A 9762-nucleotide genomic window follows, 5' to 3' on the forward strand; every position below is an offset into this window, starting at 1 on the left:
GGCTTAGAGGATAGAGAGGAAGCTTGCACAAATAGAAAGAACACAAGAAACCAAGGAGCTGACCAGCGAAGAACGACGCGTGCACGTACCTGACGGGTGCGCGTGATTTGGAGCTTTCGGTATGCGCACGCGTGAAAAGCAAAGTTACACAGCGACGCGTGCGCGTACCTGACGCGTACGCGTGACACGCAAAGAAGACCATCGGCGCGTATGCGTGATTGACGCGTACGCGTGACATGCGCCACATGCAGAAAGCGCTGATTCCTATTAATTCTAATTTAAACTTTATTTTATTTAAAAATAGGAAAAGATATTATTTAATTTTAGAAAATAGATTTTAAATTAATTAGGATTAGATATAAAAGAAAAAAAAACTTTTCTTCAAAGGGGATTCCAACATTATTCCACTTTTCATTCCACCTCAGCCCAAATTTACATTTTACCAGAATCCTTATTTTTTCTCTGAACCATGAGCAACTAAACCTCCACTGTTAGGATTAGGAGCTCTGTCTATTGTATGGATTGATACTATTATTTTTCTATTTTAACTCATGTATTGATTTCTATTTCAAGAATTGTTTTCGTTCTTTATTTTATGAATTTTGGTGGAACGGAAGTATGACCCTCTTTCTAATTGAGTTCTTGTATAACTTGGAAAAGCCATTTACTTGAACAACAGCTTGAAAACAATTTCTCCTAAATTCTAGTTATCTGGACTTAACGGGATACGTGACATATAATCCTCTTATACTTGGGTAATTAGAATTTTTGTAGCATAATAACTAAAATTAAACTTCACCCCCTAATTGGAATTAATTGACCAAGGAATTGGCGGTTGATGAAAGTTAGAGGAGACTAGAAAGGTCTAAGGAATTAGGGTCTAGTCAAATATAGTTTGCCATGAATTAAATCTTACATGATTAAAATAGTTAGTAAGAAAAGTCAATCCAGAAAATAGATATATCTGAACCTTAACTGTTTTCTCCATACATATTTCACAATCTGTTCACTGCTTGCTTTATTAAATTTCTGAATTATTGTTTAATGCTTTTGAATATCAAAACACTATTTTCTGCTTGTCTGACTAAGCCAATCACTCAACCATCGTTGCTTGATCCATCAATTCTCGTGGGATCGACCCTCACTCACCTGAGGTATTACTTGGTATGACCCGGTGCACTTGCCAGTTAATTTGTGGACTTTAAATTCTGCACCAAGTTTTTGGCGCTGTTGCCGAGGATTGATAGTGATTAACAACTATTAGTTGTTTGATTGCTTAGATTAGGCGTTTTAGTTTTAATTTTATTTAAATTTTGCTTTAGTATTTTCGAAAAAAAATAAAAAATTTTAATAAATAAATAGCACTAATAATTTTTCTTAATTTCTGAAATTAAGTTTGGTGTCACCTAGTTAATTTCATTTTAATTTTCTTGTTTATTTTCCCTGTTAATTTTCGAAATTTTTTGTCTAATTTCAGTTATCATTTTCGATTTTTTTTGTTTTATTTATTTAGTATTTCTATTTTATTATTTTACACAGGTTATCTCACTGGGAGTTCTCTGCACTCTGACGTAGAGAATCCCATCTTTTCTTGTTTTCTGTATGTTTATGCGCAGGAACAGAGACAAAGAACCTCTTTTAGACTTTGATCCTGAACCTGAAAAGACTTTCAGGTGGCGTTTGCAACAAACAAGACTTTACAAGGCTGCAGAATCCACTATGGATCCTAATAATGCTGTTAATGCCAATAAAGGAGAGCGCTTGGCTCTTACTCTGCTCCTACTGCAGATCTTTATGGAAAAAGTATTGTGGTGCCTCCTATAGCTGCAAACAACTTTGAGTTGAAGGCACAATTGGTCACCTTAGTGCAACAAAACTGCCAGTATCATGGTCTTCCCCAAGAAGACCCAAATCAATTTATTTCTAACTTTCTGCAGATTTGTGATACTGTGAAGACAAATGGAGTGAACCCGGAGGTGTACAAACTTATGCTCTTCCCGTTTGCTCTGAGGGATAGAGCAAAGCTATGGCTAGATTCCCAACCCATGGAGAGTTTGGACACTTGGGACAAGGTTGTTACTGAGTTTCTTACTAAATTTTTTCCATCAAAGAAGTTGACTAAGCTTAGGGTGGAGGTTTAGACCTTCAGGAAGAAGGATGGTGAAACTCTTTATGAAGCTTGGGAGAGATACAAGCTACTGACTAGGCAATGCCCTCCGGACATGTTCTCCAAATGGACCCAACTAGATATCTTTTATGAAGGCTTGGGTGAAATGTCCAAGATGTGCTTAGATAATTCTGCAGGTGGTTCATTGCACAAGAAGAAGACACCGGAAGAGGCTATTGAGCTTATTGAATTGGTTGCTAGCAACCAATATTTATATTCATCTAACAGGAATCCTGTGAACTCTGAGACCCCTCAAAAGAAAGGCGTTATGGAAGTAGAAGCTCTTGATGCTATCCTTGCTCAGAATAAAATTTTGAGTCCGCAGATGAGTTTAATTTCTCAACAATTGAGTAGGACGCAGGTTTCAGCTGTCAACACTCAGAATGCACCTCAAGAGATCCCTTATGATATGACAGGTAATTTTGTGCAAAATGAGAATTATGATTATACTCAATTTTCTTCTGAACATGTCAATTACATGGGGAACGCTCCTAGAAACCCCAATAATGACCCATACTCTAAGACCTATAATCAGGGGCGGAGAAACCACCCAAATTTTGGGTGGAGAGAGCAACCTCAAGGATCACAGAATTTTAACAATGATTCTCAGGGCAGTTTCCAAGAGAACAATCATAATAACTGCCAATTTCAATCTCATCAATAACAACAACCTCAGCAGGCAAATTCTCAACCCCAACAAGATTCTAATTGGGAGATGATGAAAAGTTTTATGCAGAAAATCAGAGCTTCCATTAGAAACTTGGAGATGCAAATGGGCCAACTGAGCAAGCAAATACCTGAGAGATCCTCAAATACATTTTCTGGTGATACAGTGGTGAATCCAAGAGAGGAATGCAAGGCTATCACCTTGATAAGTGGACAAGTGGCAAGTACGGAAGCACAAGTTAATGAGGAGCCAGTTGAAAAAGAAGCTACAAAGGAGAAGAAGAAAGAAGTAGAACACGCCCTTCCAAAGCGTGCGGACAACCCATTCCCAGACTCTCTTGACACTTATCCTACATTGCCAAAGGCTCCTGAGTATAAGCCTAAAATGCCATATCCTCAGAGACTTAAAAAGGAGAACAAGGACAAGCAGTTTTCAAAGTTCTTGGAAATCTTTAGAAAGTTGCAAATCAATATTCCTTTTGCTGAAGTTTTGGAGCAAATGCCTCTCTATGTCAAATTCATGAAGGAGTTGTTGTCAAAGAAGAAGCCTTTAAAGGGAGATGAGACAGTGGTCCTGACTAAGGAATGTACTGCCATCATTCAGAATAACTTGCCAAGGAAGATGCCGGATCCAGGGAGCTTCCAAATTCCATGCACCATTGGGAGCACAACCTTTGAGAAAGCATTATGTGATCTGGGAGCAAGCATCAATTTAATGCCCTTATCTGTGATGAAGAAGTTGCAAATCCAAGAGGCACAACCCACAAGGATAGCATTACAGATGGCAGACAAATCTATGAAGCATGCATATGGATTAGTGGAGAATATCTTGGTCAAAATGGGTAAGTTCTTCCTCCCAGCAGATTTTGTGATTCTTGACATGGGAGAGGATGAGAATGCCTCTATAATTCTAGGAAGACCATTCCTAGCCACTGCGAGAGCTCTAATTGATGTAGAAGTGGGTGAATTAGTGCTTAGAGTGCATGATGAGAAACTATTCTTTCACGTCTTCAAAGATATACATTTAGCATGAGAAGAAGAGAGGTGCATGCAGACTGAGCTTATTGATCCAAACCTTCAAGAACCCCCTAATGACTGACAGCAGAATCTGCAGCTCAAACCTCCTTTAGTGACAACCAATAAAATTCCTCCTAATATCAAACCTAAGTTTGGTGTCAGGAATGCATCATCCACCAAGGAGGAGGTTCCAAAAAAAAAAAAGAAAATACCTAGAGGATGGAGAAACAAAAAGATCTCAACTGAAGGTTTCACCCTAGGAATGAAGGTGGTGTTGACTAGCAATCCAGTATGGACTTATACAGTAAACAGAATCCTCTCTCTGGAGCATATTGAGCTAATTTATGGAGACATAAGAAAGAAGTTCAAAGTCAGGGATGAAGAGCTGAGACCCTATGATCATCATCCTTAGAGGAGTTGACCGTCAAGCTAGTGACGGTAAAGAAGCGCTTGTCGGGAGGCAACCCGATAATTTCGTATCCTTAGTTATTTTTCATAGTAGTGATTTTCTTATTTATTTGATTTCTCTTGAGTTTTTACTATTTTTCTTTCGTTTTAAGTGCGTTCTGATCATGCAACTATTTTAGAATAGGAACCGAACACTTCAAAAAAAAAATGAGCACACGATGCGCGAGCGTCTATGACGCATACGCGTCATATGTGTGTGCATGAAAAATAAAAATTGAACAGAGAGTTGGGCAGGAGTGGTGCTGGTGGCGTGCCTTGCGCACAAGCAAGTCCACGTGTACGCGTCCCCCACGTGTACGCGTCCCCCACGCGTACGCGTGACCCTGCAAATTGGCGTAAATGGATGTATGGCCAGAGAGTTATGATGGTGTGGGGCTGTAACTGTACTGGGCACACAAGCCGCATCACGCGTACGCGTCCATGACGTGTGCGCGTCGTTTCCCCATCCTGGCCGTCCACGCGTGCGCGTCCCTGACGGCTGACGCGCACGCGTCATATGCAATTTTGGCTCTCGTGCGTATCTGAACAGAGAGTTGTGCGTGCGCGGGGCTGCCCTGGCGCCATTCGCACAACCAACATCACACGTACGCATCCCAGACGCGTACGTTTCGCTTTAAATTCACGCGATCCACACGTACGCGTGCCTTACGCGTACGCCTCGCATGCGACACCCAATTACACCACCTCAATGCCTGATTTCAAATCATCCACCCCCCAATCCTAATTCTCTCTTGTTCTTTTATCCTTTTATTCTTCTTTCATCATACTATTTGTTTTTGTTTTCAGTTCTTCTTTGCTTGAGGACAAGCAAACCTTCAAGTTTCGTGTTGTCGCTTCGCTTATGGCTTTTCTGTTTATTTTTATGGGACAAAAGAGAGGCGAATCATCTTCACGGAGGAGCACAGCCTGAAGAATAAAACGGCCACTAGGATAACTAAGGTGGTTGAATTCCTTTCATTCTATATTCCTTCCCGCTCTTACTATGTTATGTTCTGGTTTTCTGCTATTTTGTCCCATTTATTGCATGATCCTTTATTAGTTAGATTCCTAGGTTCTAGTTTAGTTCTGTTATTTTCAAAATTTCTGTTAGTTGCTTTAATTCTGAAAGGTATCTCATGTATTGCCCACTGAGCTTGAAATCAAAAAGAAAGAAGAAAATGTGGATGTAATGCATGAGAAATTGAGTTTATTTTTTAAGAGTAGTCTTATTTAATCAAATGTGGTGGTGTTCTCAGTGATTCTGAATGCATGACATAAACAGTGCATATTTAAATTTGAATCAAAGAATGTTGATGTATAAGAAAAAGGAATTTAGAGAACTATTGTGAATTTTCTGAAATTTGTAAAAGTTGATCCTTGAAGCAAAAGAAACAGCAAAGAAAAAAAAAACAAAAAGGATATAAAAGCAAGGTCCAAGGCTCTGAGCATCAATGACTAGAGAGGTCAGAAATGATTAAAAGCTCAAAGAGTTGTTTCCCTAGTCATATGCTTGTGGTGTTCTTGTGTCAAGTAATCCTTGAGACAAAATATTTAGAGTCGAGATCAATTGCAATTAACAGAGTATGCCAAAGGCTTTGAGCACCACTGTCTGGGAGTAACTGAAAGGAAAATCAGAAATTAAAGAGAGTTTCTCAGTTAAGTGCTTGTGGTGTTTCTGTGTGAAGTGAAGCTTGAGACAAAACATTTAAAGTCACGGCTACTAGGCTCAAGGTGCAAAGCACCAAAGAAAAGAGAATCAAAGAAAAAATTGCTGTGTTCAAGGGTTAAATTGAGTTACAAAAGATCAGAGAATTCATAATATTATCCGGATTCTAATTTCGAATGACAGTGACATCCTTCTGATTCAAAGGAGAGTGAGATTCCAAAACTATTCAAGATTGCAGTTGTAAACCCCTCTATGAGAAGAGACATGAGCTTAATCGAACTCTCATTCTCATGCAAAATCACATTCTAAGCCTATATTAGTTTGGTTGCTTGAGGACAAGCAACAATTCAAGTTTGGTGTTGTGATGCATGAGCATCCTTCCTGTCTTTTTCTAGTGAATTTTCATTCAATTTGTTGAGTTTAATTAAGAATTAATTATCTTTTAGCCACTATGGATACTACTTTAAGTCGTGTGCAATTCTGTTTATTTTAGGTAGCATTTGGTTGGATTTGATGGAGCTTCCGCAGAAAAAGAGAAGAAGGCTATATAGAGCAGGAATGGCTTAAAGGATGGAGAGGAAGCTTGCACAAATGGAATCAGCACAAGAATTAAAGGAGAATTGGCGGTTGATGAAAGTTAGAGGAGACTAGAAAGGTCTAAAGAATTAGGGTCTAGTCACATATAGTTTGCCATGAATTAAATCTTGCATGATTAAAATAGTTAGTAAGAAAAGTCAATCCGGAAAATAGATATCTCTGAAACCTTAACTGTTTTCTCCATACATATTTCACAATCTGTTCACTGCTTGCTTTATTAAGTTTCTAAATTATTGTTTAATGCTTTTGAATATCAAAACACTATTTTCTGCTTGTCTGACTAAGTTAATCACTCAACCATTGTTGCTTGATCCATCAATCCTCGTGGGATCGACCCTCACTCACCTGAGGTATTACTTGGTACGACCCGGTGCACTTGCCGGTTAGTTTGTGGACTTTAAATTCTGCACCAACATGTGGTCCAGTTACTGTTCGAATAGCCTATGGTGTTAAGATTTGAATCAACCTTGAACAATAAGCCTTAAGCTGGGGAGTTCTTTAAGTACAATAGGATTCTTATAGCAGATTGAAAGTGTACATTTGTAGGTAGTCAAGGAATTGACTTAATTTTTTTACTGCAAAATTGATTTCAGGTCTTGTGTTGGTTAAGTATAACAACCTTGCCAACAATCTTCTATATTCTCCTCCATGCGGCAATGGTTCTCTTGTAGATTTGGAGAGGTGTATCGTGTAGTTCATAGGTGTGGATACTCCTTTTGTACTAAGCATTCCATATTCTTCTAACAAATCCAGACAATACTTTTTTTGGTACATTGCTATCCCTTTATTCCTCCTAGCAAACTCCATCCCCAAGAAGAATTTGAGTTCACCTATGTATTTGATTTTGAAAAGATCATGGATATGCTGTTTGAAGGATTTGATTTCTTCCAAGCAATTTTCAACAAGGATTAAGTCATATACATAGATAATTATTGCTGTGAACTTCGAACCTTAGCCTTTGGTGAACAAACTATAATCATATTTGGATTGTAAATATCCAAAAATCAATTAAAGTAACCCAGAGAGATATAACGAGATGGCGTTCGATGCAATCAAAGTTAATGATATAGAAGATGTTGAACAAGAGCCTCACCCGGAGGCAAAGCGATTTTATGATATGTTAGAATATATCGCAAAACCGTTGTATGAGGGGTGTGTTCACTCAAAATTGTCTATCTGTATTAGAATGATAAGTATTAAGTTTGAGTCAAATCACAACCAAGAATCTTTTGATAATTGGGCCACCCTTTGTAACAAATTAGTACTAGCTTGGACTATTGGATTCCCCCAGAGCCATTACGAGGCAAAGAAGCTAGCTTCAAAATTAGGTATAAATTTGCTGAAAATCGATTGTTGTTTAAATAGTTGTACGTTGTATTACAAAAGAGACGTAGACCTCACTGCTTGTAAATTTTGAGATGCACTGAGGTATCAAGCAGAGAGAGAATGGATTGGTAAACGGAGGTTAAAGAGAGTTCCAAACAAAATAATGTGCTACTTTTTCCTAATCCCTAGGCTAAAACGATTGTATATCTCGATGAGTTCAGTCCCTCACATGACCTGACATAGTAACAATAAGAGAGTCGATGGTTTTATGACACACTCGTCACATAGAGAGCCTTGGAAGCACTTTGATCAGATCTACTCTACATTTGCGAGCGAGCCTAGAAATATTAGATTAGATTTGTGTTCTGATGAGTTTGCACCGAATTCTAATTATGGTTACGCGTACTATTATTGGCCTATTGTGGTGACTCCTTATAACCTACTTTCCAAAATATGCATAAAAGAGTTATACGTGTTTTTAACTTGTATCATATCCGGTCCAAGCAACCCAAAGGCCAAAATTGATGTCTTCTAGCAACTCTTGGTGGATGAGTTGAATGAGTTGTGAATTGATGGTATAGAAACGTATGATATGTCATCTAAAACAAACTTCCAAATGCATGTTGCGTTGATGTGGATCATCAACAACTTTTTTCCATACAGAATGTTGTCTATTTGGTCCACTCAAAGAAGAATGTCATGTCCAATATGGAGGATAGAAAGTCATTTTGGCTAAAGAATAGTGGTGAAAAATCATAGTTCAATTATCATCGAAGGTTCCTCAAATTTGATCATCCTTTTTGACACAACAAGGACTCTTTTAGGAAGAATAAACTGAACAAGAAGAGGCACCCGTCAGGTTGAGTGGTTTAAAAGTGTGGCATCGGGTCAGTAGTATCCCTAGGATTGCCGATAATAGGGCAGGGTTGAGATGTTCAGGATACGGAAGGGAGCATAATTGTACGAAACAAAGTATATTTTGGGAGTTTCTTTATTGGAAAGACAATTTAGTTCGTCATTGTCTTGATGCGATGCATATAAAAAAACGTGTTTGATAATTCATGCACACAGTAATGGACAATGAGCGAACCAAGGATAACGATAAGGTAAGGTTAGACTTCGTGGACATTTGCAAGCAGCCAGATCCGAACTTAAAGGTACTTGACAACGGTCGGTAGACTAAACGAAAGGTTGTGTTCGCTCTAATGAAGGATCAGAGACAAAATATTTGTAGGTGGATTAGGAGATTGAGGTTTTTCGATGGTTATGCATCTAACTTAGGTAGGTGTACAAACGTCTCACATGGTAAGCTTGTTGGATTGAACAATCATGATTGTCATGTATTTATAGAGTCATTGCTTTCTGTTGCATTTAAAGAACTTCCTACTAACATCCAAAATTCTCTCACGGAAATAAGTAAGTTCTTTAGGAAGTTGTGTTCTACAAAACTTAGGATTGATGATCTCACTATCATGGAGAAAAATATTCCCATCATACTTTGTAAGTCAGAGAGGATATTTCTCCAGGATTTTTGATGTGATAGAACACTTAGCAATCTACCTGCCCTATGACGAAGCATGAGTGTGTGGGCCGGTCCAATTTAGGTAGATGCATGTATCCTTTTGAGAGGTTAATTGATTTATTCAAGCAAACCGTGAAGAATAGAGCTCAAATTGAGGGTAGCATCTACGAAGCATACCTAGCCAAAGAAACATTCGTATTTGCTCCTTCTATTTTGAGCCTCATGTTAAGTCATAGAGAACAAGAGTGGGAAGAAATGATAAAAGGAGAGAATCCTTGTCAAGTGGGCCATCCTATTCAATATTTGTTTTGGAAGGAGTTGCAATAGGCGCAGGTAGTGAATATTAATTAGAAA

This window comes from Arachis ipaensis, chromosome B02 (genome assembly GCF_000816755.2).
Source record: "Arachis ipaensis cultivar K30076 chromosome B02, Araip1.1, whole genome shotgun sequence".
NCBI lineage: Eukaryota > Viridiplantae > Streptophyta > Magnoliopsida > Fabales > Fabaceae > Arachis > Arachis ipaensis.